The sequence below is a fragment of the Clarias gariepinus genome, chromosome 24, assembly GCF_024256425.1.
Source record: "Clarias gariepinus isolate MV-2021 ecotype Netherlands chromosome 24, CGAR_prim_01v2, whole genome shotgun sequence".
Classification (NCBI taxonomy): Eukaryota; Metazoa; Chordata; class Actinopteri; order Siluriformes; family Clariidae; genus Clarias; species Clarias gariepinus.
In genome coordinates, this window is record NC_071123.1 from 1288063 (window position 1) to 1310000 (window position 21938).

General features: G+C 41.3%; 1 protein-coding gene across 4 annotated transcripts in view; it reads left to right on the top strand.

Annotated features, from left to right (window-relative positions):
• zbtb20 (zinc finger and BTB domain containing 20) overlaps positions 1–21938 on the top strand; it is a 72451-nt gene that overhangs the window by 18326 nt on the left and 32187 nt on the right. Inside the window, exon 1 of one of the 4 annotated variants that reach the window (XM_053485903.1) lies at positions 19126–19393. The exons of the other annotated variants lie outside the window; for them this stretch is intronic. The gene's annotated coding sequence lies outside the window, so the exon portion shown is untranslated. Of the gene's footprint in view, positions 1–19125; positions 19394–21938 lie in introns of those variants that run through there. 4 annotated transcript variants of the gene reach the window in all.

Genomic DNA, 21938 nt, shown 5'->3' on the forward strand with positions numbered 1-21938 from the left:
ACTCTTTCTCTCTCTCTCTCTCTCTCTCTCTGTTCTTCTGTTCGTTTAGAGCGAACGTCACATTCCGCTTTTCATTTGATCGATATCTTCAGCGTCCCGATCTTTAATATCGGAGTGGCCCAGATGTCCTTTAGTGTGTATTATATATGGATACAGAGTGGTTTATGAGTGTGTGTGTGTGGGTGTGTATATGAAGAGGGCCGGTTTGAGGGAGCCAGGCCGGATCGAGTGTGTGTATCCAGCCAGCTGCAGGAGAGAGGAGACATTTTGTTGTCTTTCGCCGAGCGAGGGAGCGAGAGAGGTGCACCGACCTGTTGCCAGGACAAATGGTGTTGCCAAGACAATTTGGCAGAGATGTGTGGGTTTTTTTTCTCTCTCTCTCTCTCTCCCTCCCAGTCTCTCCCTCTCTCTCTCCCTCCCTCCCTTCCTCCCTCCTTCGTTTTCACCCCTCCCTCGTTCTCGTTCTGTTTTTTCACTGACTGATGACGGCAGCTGCTTCGTGAACACCCAGCATATGGGCCGATGTTTATATACTATTAACGAGCGTGTACTACAGCCCAGCTTTCATCTCCTTCACTCCTGCACGCTCACTCTTTCCCACACATGGAAATATCTATACGTGTGTGTGTATGTGTGTGTATCTATGTATATATTTAGAAAGGAATTCTGGGAATGTCGACATTGTTTATCAAAGTCCGTAGCGTTTTTTAGTCCGGTCACGCGGGTTTAACCTCACGCCCGTCTCCTAAACCTCGCCTTTCCTCGGGTCGTTCAGCTCGTTAACGTCAGCAATTTCTGTTATCAGGGTCGAGAGGAAGAGCGTGGCGTGTCCAGGGTCCCTAATGACATCTGGATCAAACAAAACATAAACACACACTCTTTAGTAGCGCCTCAAAACTCACTCTTTGTTTTACAGTAAACATGTCCAGCGCTCAGGAGACTCTACCGTACAGGACGGACTGATGTGTCCTTTCATTTAGCATTAAATACGCAACATGATGAACTGAATTTTAGTTCATTTTAACCAACAAGAGAAAATGTAAAAATGTGTCACACAGGCAAAGACACAGCACAGATACGTGTTTTTATTTTTATTGTCTCTACAATAAAAAACAAAAATGATATAATATAATATAATGCTCATGTGTGATGTTGAAGTCCTACGTGTTTGTGACGTCACACCCAGACTCAGTGACAAAATCCACCTTTCTGTGCGCGTATCTGTGCTGCTTGGGTGTGTAGAATACAGTGAAACCTCGGATTGCGAGTAATGCGGTTTGCGAGTGTTCCGCAAGACGAGCAAAGATTTTTTATAAATTTTGACTTGAAAAACGAGCAAGTTTTGGTTTACGAGTATCATGTATCACGCATGAGCTTCTTGTTTTGCCGCTGAGCGTCACGTGATCCACTGTACAAGATTACAGCCTCAAATGTTCAAATCGAGTCCTCTGACTTGGTGACACTCGTGTATACACTATGGCCCCTCAATTAAAAAAAAACAACCTCATGGCGATTATTTAGGACGACATGAAGATGGCGATACTCTAACATGATTATTCATCGACTTTGGAAATACAGTATGATGCGCTTAAACAAACTTTTGATTCTCTCGTGTTTGAAATAATTTAGCTGTTAAATGTAAGAAAATAATAATTAAAAAGGAAAACAACGTTTATATTTATGCTGTTTTTCCATTTTTTATCTCATTACACACATGAGCAGTTGAGGGTTAAGGGCCTCGCTCAGGGGCCCAGCAGTGGCAACGTGGTGAAGGTGGTGGTGGGATCTCGACCTGATACCTTTGGACCTGTAGTCCAACACCCTCACCACTGCCTGAGACACCCCCCCTGTCCTTAGTGTGATAAGTTTGGTATAACAGTGAGGACGTAAACGTGCGGCTGTGAAACAAGTGAATGTAACATTAAAGACTATAATCATTTCATCTCAAACTTGTGGTTGAAAATGAAGACTGATGATATGCTCAGGCCTGTGTGTGTGTAGATCAGCGGAATGTTTTCGTCTGTCCAGGCGCCATCCAACACATCAGGCGACGGATACGCCCCCCAACCTCTTACCGTCATTTCTGTTTCAGTTACCCAAGGGGTCGAGTTTGACGCCCGAGTGTCATTCACACACTGCGGGCGATTTGGGAACACCAATCGGTCTAATCTGTATGTCTGTGGACTGTGGGAGGAAACTGGTGTACCCAGAGGAAACCCACCAAGCACAGAGAGAACATGCAAACACCCCACACACACACACACAGGAATTGAACCCGGACGGTGCTAACCAAAAAGCCCCCAATTAGGAAGAGGATAATCCCCCCCCACTCAGCTTTAGTGGAAGTTTATTCCGTCTTCTGTTGTTGGGATTAAAAGTCTCCTAGAGGTTGAAATTTAAAACTAAATTATTCGAATTTGCTTTAAGGACGAGCGCCTGTGGGTCCACACCCCGTCCCTGACACGGCGATGTATACCGCACCCTACACGGGTATACATGTCTGATTAAACTTTTAAAGGATCTTCACTTTGTCGTTCCTTTTTCCTCCATTTCAGACCTTTAATTAGCTCGTTCGATAAAGGAAACAATAAGCATCAGTGTGTTTCTGCGAAGCTTTGTCCCGACACGTCGTCCTCGCAGCGCTGTCATTAATCGCAGAAGGTCAGGTTTCTTTTTCGGCCAGATTGAGAATTATTCATTGGGATTACGAGCAAAACAACGCCTTTGTTCAGCCGAGCGCTTAAAACTTCACGAGCAGCCAAGGCTGTCTGTACAGCTTCTTCTGTTTTCAACTTAACCACACACACGCTCTCTCTCTCTCTCTCTCCTTCTCTCTCTTACACACACACACACACACACACAGGTATGAACGTGCTTCTTTGCCTTAAACATACACTCAAATTCTCAGACATTTCAGAACCGAAAAAAAAAGATATCTAGATTGACCTTGGTCTCAACGAAGGTCAATCATTTTCACGAGACTTTAATCATCTTATGACGAGCGTCGAAATCTCCTCATTCAGCTCTTCCTGTTCTCTTTTGTTACGTTGAGAGTTTCTTTATGAACTGGGCCAGTTATACAACATGCTGCTGATGTAACACTATAAAACATTAAAGCAACAGGCAGCGTGGTACGTGTGTGTGTGTGTGTGTGTGTGTGTGTGTGCGCGCATGTGTTTGGCTCGTCGTAGACAGCTTTTTCTCCCGCGTATGATTCTGCAGTTTACTTTCTGCAACTGTCACTACTCACACACAGACCTGTAACCCGTACAGCTCCCTCACCCGCCGCGCTTCCTGTCCTGTCCGGCTTGCCGTAGCTCGGGGGTTTTTCCCCGAACCGTGATGTAGAATCAGTTCAAGATTTTAGTTACTCATCCACGTGTCACTGTGTTACCTGGTACCGGTTCGGCACCGGTTTACCGGTGTACCGTATTTGTGTCCCGCTCAGCTCTCCGTAGTCCTGCTGTACTAACAGTCGGAACCACCGGTTCGGACCAGAATTTAAGCCGAAAGACTAATAAAACATCTGCAGTGAGAGTATCACACTAAGGGAAAGGTGTTGTCCTGTGCGGCTTGCCGTAGCTGCAGTAAACAGCTGTATATTTCTGTAACAGCTGGATGCAATAAAACATAAATGACGGGAAAAAAATTTCAACTGTTCAGGTTACAGTAAATGAGTTTGTTTTTAAAATCATGATTTACATTTTTGGAACATTGATTATTCTCACACACACACACACACAGAGACACAGGTGGCTTAAACTTTGAAAGATTTTTGTAATTACACATTTAACAAAATTATAGTAACTGTTATGTTTACTGTTTATGTTACGGTACTTGTGTATTGGGTCAGTTTGTGTTACGGTACTTGTACTTTTGGTCAGTTTATGTTACGGTACTTGTGTATTGGGTCAGTTTGTGTTACGGTACTTGTACTTTTGGTCAGTTTAAGTTACGGTACTTGTGTATTGGGTCAGTTTATGTTACGGTACTTGTGTATTGGGTCAGTTTATGTTACGGTACTTGTGTATTGGGTCAGTTTATGTTTCGGTACTTGTGCTGTTGGTCGGTTTATGTTACGGTACTTGTGTATTGGGTCAGTTTGTGTTACGGTACTTGTGTATTGGGTCAGTTTATGTTTCGGTACTTGTGTATTGGGTCAGTTTATGTTTTGGTACTTGTGCTGTTGGTCGGTTTATGTTACGGTACTTGTGCTTTGGTCAGTTTGTGTTACGGTACTTGTCTATTGGGTCAGTTTGTGTTACGGTACTTGTGTATTGGGTCAGTTTATGTTACGGTACTTGTGTATTGGGTCAGTTTGTGTTACGGTACTTGTGTATTGGGTCAGTTTGTGTTACGGTACTTGTGCTTTTGGCTGTTGTAGTTAGTTCAGGGGCAATGAACTAATGACCACTCCGGAGACCAGGGGTGTTGAGGCCAATAGACTTCATCCTTCCACCAACACAACTCTCCCATACACGTGTTTACTGTCTCTAACCAGATACAAAGCTCTAATACACATGTTTACTGTTTCCCACAAGACACAATGCTTCCATACATGTCCACCGTATGGCTAAAGGAAACATCACTCACTTAATTGGACAGCTTGTCCGCGCGCTCCCGTTCCTCAGCGGGATGCGTCTGCTCTGTGGGGTCAGACTGAGGCCTCGGTGACCCAGAACACAGTTTTAAGTCATCAGTCCCTCTATTGGGTACAATGATACATTTTGCACTGTATATAATATTGCAGATTAAACAATATCTAAATGGGTCCACAATTCGTGATGAATATTTTGTGGTTAAATCACTACATGACCTGTTTATGTTACATTACTTGTGTTTTTGTTCTTTTATTTTTGATTGTTTATTTTGCAGTAAACGTGTTTTTTTCCCTGTTAATTTTACAGCAGACGTCTGTTTGATCTGTTCATTTTACAGTTTATTTTGCATATAATATTTTGCCTTCGGCATATCTTATCTAGTTTGTGGATTTCTTTTTATTACTATTTTAATTTTATTTTATTCTATTTAACTTTATTTATTACTTTTTGCATTACATTACATGTATATTTTTTTACTCTCCTTGCCTCTCTGGCTAAATATTTTACTCCGGGATCAAAAAAGTTTTATTTTATTTCATCTATCTTATGTCGCAGTCGATTTTTTTCACGTATTAATTTTGTTGTTCATGGGCGTTTGCCCTATTTATTTTAAAGTAGATTTTTTCCATTAATTTGGGAATTTCACAGTAGACGTGAGCTTGGCCTATTTATTTTACAGTAGACGTGCATTTGTCTTTTTTGTGTTACAGTACTTCTGCTTTTGACTGTTGTACAGTAATTACTGTAGTTGGGGCCGATAGACTTAATTTCTTTTCAAAAATGCGCTTGGTCTGTTTATTTTACAGTGGACATTTTTTGTCCTGTTTATTTTACAGTAGACGTATGTCTGGTCTTTTAACTTTACATCAGCTTTATTTGGATAATTAATTATCCATAAAAATTTGCTAGATGTACATTTGCTCTTTTTATTTTACAGCAGATTTTTTTTATGTAAATTTTTTTTTACAGTTGACCTGTTAATTTCACAGCAGTTTGGTCTTTTTACTTTACATCAGACTTTTTTGGATTTTTTTTTTACACTAGATGTGCGTTTGTTCTTTTTATTTACAGCAGACGTGTGTTTACCTTGTTTATTTTACAGTACATGTTCGTTTGACCTGTTTATTTTACAGTAGACATAAACTTGACTTGTTTATTTTACAGCAGCTATTCTTTTAGACGGTTTATTTTACAGTAGATGTGCATTTGACCTATTTATTTCATAGCAGACGCATGTTTGGTCTTTTTATTTTACATCAGACTTTTCTGGAATTTTTTACACACATTGGCTTTTTTATTTTACAGTAGATTTTTTTGTCATGTTTATTTTACAGTAGACGTGCTTTTGAGAAGTTTATTTTACAGCAGATTTTTTTGTCCTTTATTTTACAGCAGCCGTGCATTTGTCCTGTTTATTTTACCGTCAAAAATTTTTGTCCAGATTATTTTACAGGAGATGTGAGTTTGACACCTTTATTTTAGAGTAGACATGCGTTTGTCTTGTTTTTTTTTTACAGTAGACGTTTGTGTGTCCGGTATACGTTTGTTTGTCCTGTTTATTTTACAGTAGACATGCATGTGTGTCCAATTTATTTTACAGTAGATGTTTGTTTGTCCTGTTTATTTTACAGTAGACATGCGTGTTTAATGTTTATTTTACAGTAGATGTGCTTTTGTCTTGTTTATTGTACAATAGACATGTGTATCCTGTTTATTTTACAGTAGACATGCGTTTGTCCTCTTTAGTTTACACTAGACGTGGATGTCCTGTTTATTGAAGAGTAGACACCTGTGTGCCCTGTTTATTTTACAGTGGACGTGCATTTGTCCTCTCTAGTTTACAGTAGACGTGGATTCTGTTTATTGTAGAGTAGACGCCCGTGTGTCCTGTTTATTTTACAGTAGACATGCGTTTGTCTAGTTTACCTAACAGCAGACGTGCGTGTGTCCTGTTTATTTTACAGTAGATGTGTGTATCCTGTTTTTTTTACAGTAGACGTGTGCATGTTTTATTTATTTTAGAGTAGACATGTGTGTCTTGTTTATTTTTACTGAAGACATGCCTGTCCTGTTTATTTTACAGTAGAAGTTTGTTTGTCCCCTTTATTTTACAATAGACACGTGTGTGTCTTGTTTATTTTACAATAGACATGTGTTTCTCCAGTTTATTTTACAGTGTTTGCACGTGTCTGTTTATTTTACAGTAGACGTGCGTTTGTCCTCTTTAGTTTACAGTAGACGTAGATGTCCTGTTTATTGTAAAGTAGACGCCCGTGTGTCCTGTTTATTTTACAGTAGACGTGCGTTTGTCTAGTTTACTTTACAGCAGACGTGCGTGTATCCTGTTTATTTTAGAGTAGACATGTGTGTACTGTTTATTTTACAGTAGACCTGTCTGTCCTGTTTATTTTACAGTAGACGTGTGCGTGTCTTGTTTGTTTTAGAGTAGACATGTGTGTCCTGTTCATTTTACTGAAGACATGCCTGTCCTGTTTATTTTTACAGCCGATGTGCATTTGTTTTTTTTATTTTACAGTAGACGTGCAGTTGTGTGTCCTGTTTATTTTAAAGTATATGTGCACGTGTCCTGTTTATTTTACAGTAGATGTGCGTGTGTGTCCTGTTTATTGTACAGTGGACAAACTTGTGTTCTGTTTATTTTACAGTAGTAGACGTGTGTGTCCTGTTTATTTTACCTTATACCTGGGCATGTCCTGTTTATTTTACAGTGGACGTCTGTATGTCCTGTTTATTTCAGTGTGAATGTCTGTGTCTTGTTTATTTTACAGTAGATGTGGGCGTGTCCTGTTTATTTTATAGTAGACGTGCGCATATCCTGTTTATTTTACTGTAGATGTCTGTGTCCTGTTTATTTTACAGTAGACGTGTGTGTGTCCTGTTTATTTTCCTTTAGACATGCGTTTGCCTGTTTATTTTACAGTTGCCTTGTTTATTTCACAATAGACTTGTGTCCTTTTATTTTACAGTGGTAGACATTTGTGTGTCCTGTTGTAGACGTCTGTGTGTCCTGTTTATTCCACAGTAGACATTCGCTTGCCTGTTAATTTTACAGTAGATGTGCGCCTGTCCTGTTTGTTTTACAGTAGATGTGCATGTGTCTTGTTTATTTTACTGTAGACGTGCGTATGTCTTGTTTATTCCACAGTAGACGTGCGTTTGTCTTGTTTTTTTTCATAGTAGACGTGCATGTGTCTTGTTTATTTTACAATAGACAAGTCTGTCCTGTTTATTTTACTGTAGACTTGCGTTTGTCTTCTTTATTTAACCCTAGATGTGTGTGTGTGTCCTGTTCATTTTACAGTAGACCAGCGTGTCCTCTTTATTTTACAGGTGACGTGCTCTTGGACTGTTTACTATACAGGAGACAGCCGTTTATCTTGTTTATTTTACAGAAGACGTGTGTCTGTGTGTGCCTTGTTTACTTTACAGTAGACGTGCGTGTGTCTTGTTTATTTTACAGTAGACATCTGTTTGTATAGTAGACGTGTGTGTATGTGTGTCTTGTTTATTTTACAGTCGCTGTGCGTTTGTATTGTTTATTTTACAGTAGACGGGTGTCCTGTTTATTTTACAGTAGGTGTGCGTGTGTGTTGTATATTTTACAGTAGACATGTGTGGGTTCTGTTTATTTCACAGTAGACACGTGTGTCCTGTTTATTTACAGTAGACACGTGTGTCCTGTTTATTTTACAGTAGACGTGCACGTGTCTTGTTTTTTTTTTTTACAGTAGACATGTGTGTGTTTCCTGTTTATTTCACAGTAGACATCTGTTTGTATAGTAGTCGTGTGTGTGTCTTGTTTATTTTACAGTCGCTGTGCGATTGTACTGTTTATTTAACAGTAGAGGTGCGTGTGTGTTGTATATTTTACAATAGACGTGTGTGTTCTATTTTTTCACAGTAGACATGTGTGTTCTGTTTATTTACAGTAGACACATGTGTCCTGTTTATTTTACAGGAGACGTGTGTCTTGTGTATTTACAGTAGACGTGTGTGTGTCCTGTTTGTTTTACAGTAGACGTGTATGTGTCCTGTTTATTTTACTGTATATATTTTTGTCCTGTTTGTTTTACAGTAGAAGTGTGTATCCTGTTTATTTTACAGTAGAGGTGCGTTTGCCTGTTTACTTTACACTAGACGTGCGTCTTGTTTATTTTACAGTAGACGTCCGCTTGTCTTGTTTATTTTTTAGTTAATTTGCGCTTGTCTTGTATATTTTACACTGGACATCCATTTGTCTTGTCTATTTTACAGTAGACATGCGTTTGTGCTGTTTATTTTACAGTAGACGTCCGCTTGTCTTGTTTATTTTTTAGTTAATTTGCGCTTGTCTTGTTTATTTTACACTGGACATCCATTTGTCTTGTCTATTTTACAGTAGACATGCGTTTGTACTGTTTATTTTACAGTAGATGTCTGCTTGTCTTGTCTATTTTACAGTTAATTAGCGCTTGTCTTGTCTATTTTACAGTAGACGTGCATTTGTGCTGTTTATTTTACAGTAGATATCTGCTTGTCTTATTTAGTGTACAGTAGATGTGCGCTTGTCTTGTTTATTTTACAGTAAATTTGCATGTGCCCTGTTCACTTTACAGTGGACGTCCGTTTGTCTTGTTTATTTTATAGTACACTTGTGCTACAGTAATGTTTCATGTAGAACTTACTGTGGTTTATATGATACTCTGTATGTATATATACTGTTTATTTTACAGTAGACATGCGTGTGTTTTGTTTATTTTACAGTAGACGTGCGCTTGTTTTGCTTATTTTACAGTAGATGTGTTTATGTCCTGTATATTTTACAGTAGACATACATGTGTCCTGTTTTTTTGACAGTATATGTGTTTATGTCCTGTATTTTTACAGTAGACATGTGTTTGTCTTGTTTATTTTACAGTTAATTTGCCCTTGTCTTGTTTTTTTTTCACTAGATGTGCATTTGTGCTGTTTATTTTACACTGGACGTCCGCTTGTCTTGTTTATTTTACAGTAGACAAGTGTTTGTCCTGTTTATTTTACAGTAGACGTCTGCTTGTCTTGTTTATTTTACAGTAGATGTCTGCTTGTCTTGTTTATTTTACAGTAGACGTCCACTTGTCTTGTTTATTTTACAGTAGACAAGTGTTTTTCCTGTTTATTTTACAGTAGATGTCCGCTTGTCTTGTTTATTTTACAGTAGACGTCCGCTTGTCTTGTTTATTTTACAGTAGACGAGTGTTTGTCCTGTTTATTTTACAGTAGACGTTCGCTTGTCTTGTTTATTTTACAGTAGACATGCGATTGTCCTGTTTATTTTGCAGTTAATTTGCCTTTGTCTTGTTTATTTTGCAGTGGATTTTATTTTACAGTAAATGTCTGCTTGTCCTGTTTATTTTACAGTAAACGTGCGCTTGTCTTGTTTATTTTACAGTAGACAAGTGTTTGTCCTGTTTATTTTACAGTAGACGTTCGCTTGTCTTGTTTATTTTACAGTAGACATGCGATTGTCCTGTTTATTTTGCATTTAATTTGCCTTTGTCTTGTTTATTTTGCAGTAGATTTTATTTTACAGTAGATGTCTGCTTGTCCTGTTTATTTTACAGTAGACATCCGCTTGTCTTGTTTATTTTACAGTAGACAAGTGTTTGTCCTGATTATTTTACAGTAGACGTCCTCTTGTCTTGTTTAATTTACAGTGGATGTCTGCTTGTCCTGTTTATTTTACAGTAGACATCTGCTTGTCTTGTTTATTTTACAGTAGACGAGTATTTGTCCTGTTTATTTTACAGTAGATGAGCGTTTGTCCTGTTTATTTTACAGTAGACATGCGATTGTCCTGTTTATTTTACAGTTAATTTGCCCTTGTCTTGTTTATTTTACAGTAGATGTCTGCTTGTCCTGTTTATTTTACAGTAAACGTCCGCTTGTCTTGTTTATTTTACTTTAGACGTGCGCTTGTCTTGTTTATTTTACAGTAGACATGCGCTTGTCTTGTTTATTTTACAGTAGATGTCTGCTTGTCTTGTTTATTTTACAGTCAATTTGCGCTTGTCTTGTTTATTTTACACTAGACGCCCGCTTGTCTTGTCTGTTTTACAGTAGACGTGCGTTTGTGCTGTTTATTTTACAGTAGATGTCTGCTTGTCTTATTTAGTGTACAGTAGACATGCGATTGTCCTGTTTATTTTACAGTTAATTTGCCCTTGTCTTGTTTATTTTACAGTAGACGTCCGCTTATCTTGTTTATTTTTCAGTAGATGAGTTTGTCCTGTTTATTTTACAGTAAACGTCCGCTTGTCCTGTTTATTTTACACTAGACGTCCGCTTGTCTTGTTTATTTTACAGTTAATTTGCGCTTGTCTTGTTTATTTTACACTAGACGTCCGCTTGTCTTGTCTGTTTTACAGTAGGCGTGCGTTTGTGCTGTTTATTTTACAGTAGATGTCTGCTTGTCTTATTTAGTATACAGTAGACATGCGCTTGTCTTGTTTATTTTACAGTAAGTACACTTACAGTAATGTTTCATGTAGAACTTACTGTGGTTTATATGATACTGTGTATGTACAGTATATACGTGTAAAAAATGGCAGCCAAGATAGCGTACCCATCCATGACTCCGTCTACACAACTCTTGTCACATCTTTATTAAGTTTCAAGTTCGACATGTCACTTATCTAACATACACGTGAACGTGAGGGCAGTGATGTGTCTCAGTGTAGAGAAACAAAAAAGATTTTACAAAGTAATTCATTCTAATTTCTTTTTTATTAAATTTATCCAATTTATTTAATGATTTTTGTAAACCTGCTTTGCGACCATGACCACTGTTAAAAGTGTCTAAAAAAAGTTACATGAATTTTGCCTATAATGTAGTTAATCTAGAAAAAACACTTTGTGAGCTGGATTTGAATCCACTGATCCACGCAGTCTAGCTAGCTAATCGGCTAAGCGCTGATAAGCATCTGTGGTTTGCTCTCGACGTCACGTTGGCGCTGTTGCATGATGCGACCTGAGACCTGAGGACAAGAAGTGATTTTCCTTGAGGGGCGCTCATACCGTCAAACCGGGACTGGTGATGATCCTTGCAGAAGAGACGCATCTGTGTGTGTGAACCGTACACACACTCATTCACCAGCACCATTTTCACATTACAGGAACCTGGCTGGAAGTTATTGCCACGTCCTCCGTACAGTCCTGACCTCACTCCAAAGTCATTTCCACATGTTTGGGCCATTAGAGGAGTTCCTGGGAGGCCGGTGTTCCAAACATGGAGCAGGCAGTCCGATGTTGGCTGAGAAAACTCTCACTAACTGCATTAGTGGATTATAAATAGAAATAAAGGGTTTTTAACTTTCTGCGTTCTGTGATTCCCTACAATCAGAAGTCCCAGTTTGACTTGAACGCTCCTCACAGGTCTCGTCCTGTCCGTGCACATATTTAGAGCAGGCTTTAAATACCGTGCTGTCGTTTTTTATAAAGTGTCAGTGTAGATGTTTGGCCCGTGTGAATACTAATGCAGGACATGATTAAGATCTCCAGCGTTTACTGACGCGATCGATGTCTAAAGCAGCGTCTCACTGAGCCTATATAAAGCTCAGGGAAGTGCTGTTATTCCTGGATAATTGATTTGATTGTTATCTAAATAGAAATGTCTTTCTTTTCTATTTTTTTTTGTATTGTTTAAAGCATCAGCTCGGTTGGAAACGCTTCTCTCTGTGGTTCTGACCTGAGATCCGACATTCAGGTGTTTGTAAAAAGTCGTGTTGGTAAAAGTAAGAAGAGTGTCACATGGCTGTGATCTTTCCTCTCGGTTTGTTAGGACAGCAGTCGGATGTTTCGTAGGGTGTAGAATATAAACATGTGGCACAAACCGTCTTCAGCACATCCTCCTCACTTACATCAGCTCACAGTGTGCAGCAGACGTCCTTATCCAGAGCGACTTACATTCCATCCCAATGCCTCAACCCCCGAGCGACACCTGTTACTTTTTACTACTCCGGTTTCTTTGATGTTTGATCTCTGCTTTAGAGGATTTGCTGTTTGTTTGTTTTTAAAACATGTAACGAGCTGCTTTTATGTGAAGTATTGTTATATTACTATGATTAGTATTATTGTCATTATTATTATTATTATTATTACTATTATGATTACGGAAGGTGATCTGGATTCCTGGCACCTGCCTCCGGTTTCCAGCGAGGAAAAAGGAAAAGCTGTAACGGCTAATCTTCAAATGCAAATCAATCACAAACGCCTGGAACGCAGCTAAAGGCAGGCGCGGGTTGAAAACCGTGCTAAAGGTCAACTCAGGCGAGCGGCGGCGCTTTTACGCCACTGAAAGCCCTTTGTCCTCGAGCGCAGTCCGGAAGCGTCTCACCTTTTCAGATGAGAGGGATTTGACGGAGGAGAGAGAGAGAGATCTCATAGCGGTTATTATTCATAGTCGTGTTTTATTTATTTTTTTTCCTTTCTCTCTCTCTCTCTCTCTCTCACACATGCACGCACAATCCCATTCAGCCGGCACGAGGCACTTCAGTCTAACCTGCCCTTAAAGTAGATGACTCTTCAGCGATCATCCTTTTTTATTTTTTCCGAGCTTTGGCTTTATGATCCGGGCTTCTTCTTGTCGCGACGGTTATTGACCGTTGTTCTTGCGCGTCGTTTCCGTGCCTACTTATCCTTCGGAGACACGCGCGGTGCCGTCGATTCACAGACTTATCCCTCATCACACACTCTGCATTCTCGTGACTAAGCCTGGTGTGTAAGAAACACGCCTCGCTACCTAATTATAAGAAAATATAAGACGAACGTTGTTGCGTTTAAAAAATAAAAGAAAAAAAGGAACAACGCTCACTCTGATACACGACCCGCTTTCACAAAAACACTTAAGAAGAAGTCTTAAAGAGCACAACATCGTCTGGGACACACCAGCTCTTCAGATAGAAACAATAAAACACCTAAACTTGTTTTAAATCTTAGAGAAGACGGTTGAAATGTGTGTGTTTGTGTGTGTTTGTGTGTGCGCGTTAACGTCAGCATGTTAACGTTCCATTCGTCAGGTCGCGTCTCTTTCAACAGCTTTTTCACACATTCGCTCAGCGGCGCTCCTCGATGATGTCATTCCTGGGATCCCGCGCGGGCCCGCGCTCCAGCGTCAGGGTCACGGCTCGCGTTCCACGTTCCCCCTCGAGATCCTGTTTCCTTTTAACGCTTTGTTCTCTTGGGATTTACAGATATGGACATACATAGCGCACGTGTCAGCGTGAGCGTACGGTTACGCTCTGTGGTCCATCTGTTGCCTCGGGAACAAGTATTGGCACCCCGGGAGCTCCGTGCGCGCCACCGTGACCCTGATGAACCGATTCCACGCTCGCGTGATGATTTACGCACACATGATTTTTCTTATACACAGAGACGGACGCAGAGGCGTGACCGTACGCTACACGGCATTATCGATATCGCAGTTTTATATATACACTATAATATATGTGTATACACTGTATATAGACGCATCATGGTATGGCGCGGGATTCCATACCGCGTAAGGACTGCGTTAAAAAAAAGTGTTGCTCATCACTCAGTCGGGACGAATAACCACATTAGACGTCCAAACATCTCCGGCTGAAACGGCATGAGAGCGAGCGCAAGCCACGAAAAATTTAAAAAGACCTCGCTGTAGTTTCTAATCAGCCGAGGAGTCCTGGCACCGAGCGGAGCCCTCGGAACAGGAGCCTTTTCACACGTGCTTACACTCCCGCCGGTGCCAGGATTCCTGCCGTTCAGCCGCACGGATGGCGCGAGCGCGTCGCCGCCGTGTTACAGCGTGACGAGAAAACACGTCGCGCCACGTTTCGCCGTTTAATCACAACGAGCAGCTCATTCACCAGCTCGGATTCATCACGGGGCAAATCGTCCTGGCTCTGCAGACGCCTTTGTGTGTGTGTGTGTGTGTGTGTGTGTGTGGGTTTCTCATTTCTAATTTATCCAGGATAATTATAACTAGCAGCACCTGATTACTTTGGAAACTAATCAATGGCTCCGTCCCAAAAACTGGAACTCGTGTCAGTGTGGGAGATTTTAGAGCGGCGTCCCTCATGCTGATTGGTCAGGAGGTGTTGATTAATTCTCTAGAGCTGCAGTTCTGACGGTCACGCGGGGTTTTTATTTATTTATTTTTATTTATAACGTTATCGTCGCTATGGTAACAGGTCATTCGTACAGAGGATGAGCCAAGTGTAATCGGTGAGGGAGGGAAGGAGTCTCCAGTGTCAGTATCACAAAGTGTGGGAAAACAATGTAAAAATAAAAACAATAAAAAAAAATTATATATATATTAAAAATAAAAAAATTAAATAAAAAAAAATTTTAAAGGAAAATTTTTTTCAAACTTTTTGTATAAAAAACAAAAATTTATATTTATATGTATTATATAAATTAAATAAATTTGAATATATTAAAAATCAATACATTTTATAATAAAAAATATCTGTGATTAACTTTTCTGTTACGTTTCTGTAAGAGGAATAAAACACACCGGCTCACTTGCCTATTTAGCATAAGAATGTAAAAGCACCACACACACACACACACACACACACCTCATCTGATTAATAATGTATCTTATCCTCTTGTAACATTTTTTTTTTCCCCAATCCGTCACGTTTCACACAAATTAATCAAGAATTAATTTTTTTTTTTTACATCCACCCTCCAAGAAGAATAAAACCTCCCCGTAACCACCGGAGAGGGATTTCTCCCGAGCCTCGGCCTCGCCACCGGCAACACACACTTAAGATGAATTCACAGAGACTTTATTTTTTTTATTTCTTTTTTTTGCGTTTTTGATTTCTTTTCTGTTTGAGAGAGAGCAGGCAGAAGCGGAGTGCGCATGTGGAAAGCTGAAGCCCGGTCCTGTTCCAAATCCAGGCCATCACTTTAGTGATTGAAGCGGCGCACAGGGGTGAGGGGTGAGGCGCTGAGGGAGCACCGCCAGCTCTGGTGGGCGTCCACTCCATCGCCGAGACCAAGTCTCTTTATTTATTTATTTATTTACTTAATAAAAGAAGAAAAAAAAAGACTCTGGTGAACTTCTCGTTCTTACACCAGACTCAACACAGATTCCTTTTTTTATTCTTATGCTATACAATTATGTTTTGTTTTTTTTTGTTTCTTGGGTTTTTTTTTTTTTTTTTTTAGCCAGAAAATTTGGCAGTTGCTCTGCTCTGCCTGTAGCACCATGATAAGACGGTAATTGTGTGTGTGTGTGTGTGTGCGTGTGTGTGTGCGTGTCCGCTCCAGGGTTCGAGCTGTTCAGCGGTCCGTCACATGAGCAGTCAAATGCTTCACCTTCTGTTGAAACGGCTCGTTATGTTGCGAACGAGCTCGCGATCACGAGACGCCGGGAATCTCACCGCGCAGTAACACGCTCGCGCTTTTATTATTATTATTATTATTATTATTATTATTATTAAATTCATTGTTCATGTTATTGGTGGAGTTGAGGCACTTTTAAAAGAAACTGGTGTTAATTCTGTCCATGATTCTCATTTTATTTTCATTCAGCTTCATTATTATTGTGAATCTTCTTCTTCTTCTTATTATTATTATTATTATTATTATTTATATTGTTTCCCCCACACACTGACATAAACCGTACCCTCCCTGCCTCGTCTCATCTCCTGCGACAGACGTGTTTGTGATATTTTGTTTTAAACCGAGGTTGTGAAAGTACATTAAGTGTACGAGCGATTGTCTGAACGCTTTCTCTTAACGAGTGTTTGTTTGCGGCGTTTATTGGCAAACACTACCTGCTACAACAATTAGCCGTAATTAAGCCGGGTTACTGCTGGAGGTCACATTACCGTTAGCGCTAATGAGAGGGGACTGACATTACCGCATCAAGCCTTTAGCGCTCTGATTAGCTTCCAGAAACTCAAACACGGAAACGCCGTCATGAAGAAGGTTCAGATAAATAACACACACACACACACAATCACACACACACAAGGGAGAGTTTAAAATGCGCTGTTTTTTTTAAAGACCTCCTGCTTCATACACGAGCTTCCAGAGTTCCAGCTTTTGCTTTTATTTACATGCAGATTTTTATCCTGCTAATGGTTCACTTCTTTTTTTTTTCACACCTTTGTGCTGGTCATGTGACTGGGGGAGAGACGCTGGGGAGAAAAAAGGAAGGAATTCGTTATAATCTGGGATGAATCCGTAATCTCCGCACCGAGCTGAGCGTAACGCCGCTCCTGATCTCTCCATCGTCTCTGACTTCCTGCCCTTTGTGTTCCTCTAATGATGGGGGATGATGTCATTCCCATCAATCTGCCAATCCACACCTCCGATCGGTTCCTCTTCTGGGGACTGGGGGGGACTGGGGGGCATCCCAAACACGAGAGAGAGAGAGAGAGAGAGAGAGAGAATACTGGAAATATAGGGGAAGAGAAGATAAAATGTAGAGAGAAAGAGAGACACAATGAGCGTGATAGATAGATAGATAGATAGATAGATAGATAGATAGATAGATAGATAGAGTAGGTCAAGGCTGAAGAGAAAAAGGAAGATGGATAGAGAGAGAGAGATTGTGTAGACTAAGACTGATAAACGTAGACAGAAAGAGAGAGAGAGAGAAAGTGACAGATAGTGTTAGAAAGACTGAGACAGAGAGAGAGACAGATAGACCTAGACAGCGAGACAGTTGGACACAGAGAAGGCGAGAGAGATATACATATGTGTATACGTTAAGAAAGGCAGGTGGACATAGAGAGAGGGACAGATGGACAGATTAATGTACAGAGTGGGCCAAAGAGTGTACACACACTTCAGGAGAAAAAAAATAGAATGATGTAGAGTATATTATATAAATATAATATTAATAATATTATCATATATAACGTATAGCAGCCAATTTAGTTCTTCTTCTCCAGAAGTGTGTGTATATTTCCTTTAGAGACAGAAAGAGAGAGACGGCTAAAACTCATTCAGCGCCGTGAAAATAAAAAAACGTCAAATTTTATCTAATGAATTATGGCACTTGTAGGAAAATGTGAGAAAACCTTCCACAGCACTTTTACCTTCCTGTCCGGTTCCCGAGGCGGGGCTGTCCTGTCCTGTCCTATCCTGTCCCTGTCCTGTCCTGTCCCTCCAGCTCGGCAGGAACTCCATATATTCCTCTAAAACAGGAGGCCTGAGCAAAACGATGCACCAAAACTATCAGTGCCGGTGCAGGACGCGGGATTAGTTCTGCTGGGGTTCCTGACGAGCTCAGAGCGGACGAACACAATATAAATACCAGATCTGATCCGGTTCACATCACGTCGCATCACTTATCCCCTCACCGTACAGAAGGGGGCGCCGATAACATTAACCGAACATGATCTCGCGAGGTGCTGGAGATCTGAAGCTGATTTCAAAACGTGGACCTCCTGGAGCAGATCCTCTGTTCGAGCCAATTACGTACATTTACATATGAAACTGATGTGGCTAACGGCGGATCGTCTGTCCCGAGGCTAGTTAGCTCAGAGATTTTTTACATACGTTCAGCTTTTTATCAAAATAATTCTTTTCACCACGAAGAGAAAAACAGAGCGTCAATGAAAGAGCTGGAACGATGAAACGAATTTAAAGAACACAAGTCACCTCCCAGATGATGGCTACTGCTGACGCGCGATAATGTAGCTGCGGTCAAGAGGAAGACGCTATCCGCCCTCTTCCACATACACGACGCGCAGTGTTTGCTTTGTCGTTCATTAGAACTGAATGAACGCAGACGTTAATAACGCAGATATCTCCCAGTATCGTGATATGATCTCTCACAGCCTTTATCCTGAACCCCTTACGACTTTCACTACTTTGACTTGGTGAAGGTGAAGCCGCCGTACGTCCCCGAGCTCCTGAAAAGAGCAAGAACAAGAGCGTTAAGTGCTGAAGCGTTCAGAAAGAGAAGGTGATTTATCACCACATCGCACGTTGGCCGAGTGAGAGCGTGCAGGGGAAATGAGTAAGCTGGAGGTTTTTCGTTTGTCATACACGAGGTGCCGTGCAGAAGTTGGCAAAGATGTAGAAATACACACACACACACACACACACACACACACACATACATACATACATACATACACAGCCGACGGGTTTTAGGAGAGAAAAGCCACACACACACACACACACAAAACAACAACCACAACAACTACGTGTGTGTCTGTGTGTGTGAGCATTCGAGCTTGAATCATCAAAATCACAGAATCCTCGAGTCGCTCACCAAAAGGCGAAACGTTCCCGAGCAGCCCGCCCGAGGAACGCGTGAAATTCAGCCTGAAATAAAGCCAGAGTGTTTTGCTAACCAACAGGAGGAGGTTTTGGGGAAGAGAGGAAAAAAAAACCAGGCCGAATCGTCCTCTCCCCTCCTTTTACTCCTCCTCTCTCTCTCTCTCTCTCTCTCTCTCTCCTGCTCCGGAAGGCCGACTTGGCCCCGAGCCTGAAGTGCACAGGGTCGTTTCAGGTCAGCCCCGGAGTGTTTGGTGCATAGGAAGTGCACTGAGTTACACGCTCGCTGTAGTTCACTTCCCCGTTTTCACGTGCCAGAGAGAGAGAGAGAGAGAGACGGAGAGACTCGTCGTGCCGCTCCGAGGACGCATGAAAAAGCAGGCCCGAGTCTGGGGGGAGAAAAAAAAACGATCGCACGCGCTTTTCTCCCGGGGGTAGACATTAGCGCCGCGAGAGAGTACATGTGAAGCGCACAAGGAAGGAAAGGGGCACCTTGTCGCCTCTCGGCCGGGGATATGCCCGAACAGGTCGGCACCTTTAAGCACTTTTCTTTCGTTCTTTCCTTCTGTTTTGTTTGTTTGTTTGGTTGTTTGTTTTTAAATTGACTCTGTTCGTGTGCGCGCGCACACACACACACACACACACACACACACACACACACACCAGCCTCTGGGCGCTTTAGCATCATGCTGCTGTTAGCTTTTTGGGCTGGTGTGTGTTCTTTGGCATTGTGGAAAGTGGGAGGACGGTGCGTGCTCGCGCTCGGAGGTACGGTTCGATCGGAATGCTTGTTGCTACACGTCGGGTTTTTATTTCGAAAGATAAAAGTGAGAGTCGCGCGCGGTTTTCGGGCTGAGCCCTTATCCTGACCTGAATACCGCCGAGTTACAAAATGAAGCCTTTTAACCGGACGAACGTTTAGAAATTAACTCTAATTACTCTGGATTGTGTGTGTGTGTGTGTGTGTGTGTGTGAGAGAGAGAGAGATTTCTGGAGACCAGTTTATGTTTCCTGCGATACAAAAGTTTCCCAGTAACACCAGCTCCTCTCCAGAACGAGCCAAAGTAAATATCGGAGAGAGAGAGAGAGAGAGTGAGAGTGAAGCGAGGCCTGGTTTAGAGTGACGCTGCAGATCTGTACCGGTCCAGTTACAGCTGATGGTACGTTTCCTCCCAAATCAGAGAAAAATTGCCGCATGTTTAATTCAGAGGTTCAGTTTGTGTCCTGACGGTCCGAACTGCGGTCCCGCCCACGCTCCTGTCCCGACCTCATTTCCAGATCTGACCCCGAGCTGCCTCTGGCTTCAGCGTCACCTCAGCAGACCTCTCCGCTGCACTCGCCGTCTTTTTCCGTCTGTTTCTCCCTTTAGTAAAACACACACACACACACACACACACACACACACACACACACACACACACACACACACTTGTCTCCGAGCTTGAGAGGTTAATGCACTTATTTATATACAATATACACACACACACAGAGTCAGCCCAAAAAATGTACACACACACTTTAGGGAAAGAAAAACTTGTATAAATATTTCAATTCTCAATTCATCGCTATACATATTTATATATCGATATATACAGTATGATGATATTGTTAGTTATATTTATATAACACACATCGTACTATTTCTTTCCTTTCCTGAGGTGTGTTTACTATTTTTCTTGTATATGTTTATAATAATATATATATATATAAGAATGCAGTTTATTCTCATTCTGCAAACACGTCACAGACTCCGATTGGTCAGAAGTTGTTGATTAATTCTCCGTAACCGCGGCTCCAACGCTGGTGTACTAGTTTTGTGTTAATGAACTGATACGTGGTTATGGGTTCTATACCAACAGCTCTCACGATCAGATCTTATGTCTTATCTCATGGACGTAAAGATCGACAAAGTGTTGGGGTCGCGGTTACGGAGAGAGTCGGCAGTGTGAGCGCTTTGAAGCTGTAACTTAAAAGCCGAGGTTCTTTGAAGTTAGAGTACCATGTAACAAGCTGTGTTGTTGTTGTTGTTTTTACTTTAAAGCTGAGTCTTTGAAGTAAGAGTACCATGTAACAAGCTGTTTTTGTTTTTTGTTTTTTGTTTTCACATTAAAGCCGAGAGTCTTTGAAGTTAGAGTACCATGTAACAAGCTGTGTTGTTCTTGTAGTTTTTTTTTTTTTACTTTAAAGCTGAGGTTCTTTGAAGTTAGAGTACCATGTAACAAGCTGTTGTTGTTGTTGTTGTTGTTTTTACATTAAAGCCGAGAGTCTTTAAAGTTAGAGTACCATGTAACAAGCTGTGTTGTTGTTGTAGTTTTTTTTTACTTTAAAGCTGAGGTTCTTTGAAGTTAGAGTAACATGTGATGAGCTGTGTGTGTGTGTGTGTTTTTTTTTTTTAATGAAAAAAAACCTAGAAAAATGCGAAGGAGCGTTACGGAGAAAAAAAGCAGGAGAAACCCGCTGTTACAGGAGAGTAATCAGCTTCAACTTCACTTCATCACACCACTGTGCCGCTGATTGTGTTACTCTACCAGCTGTGTGTGTGTGTGTGTGTGTGTGTGTGTGTACTGTGCAGGTGATGAGGTTCGCGTCCCGGCTCTCAGGTAAACACTTGAAGTCGTTTCTTTGACAGCCGCCTCAGGTCGGGCTCCAGCGGCCCTGCACCGCCGCCGTCGTCGCCGTCGTCGCCGTCGTCGCCGTCGTCTCCTCCACAAACACACACGTGACGGAGGCGGCGCGTAGGTGTCCGTTAATGTTGTTTGCCAATGCAAATGACGGATCTCGTGCCAAGCGCCGGTTCATACGCCGAGAGCAAAAAGTAAATCAATTACAAACCACCCGAGCCGACGCGGAGCAGCCGCATCCCGCCGAGCCTTACGTTTCAGCCGCATTATCCGCTAATTTCCATGTTTAGACATAATTGCAGCAGGAGTTAAGTTTTAAAGCACTCAGCTCCATGATTGATATTGTTCATTAATTTAATTAGCGCGCAGAACGATAGACGGACGGCATCAAAAAGGCCCCGAGATTGAACGCCGCTCCTTCCGCCATGAAGAACGAAAGCTATTTTCTGCT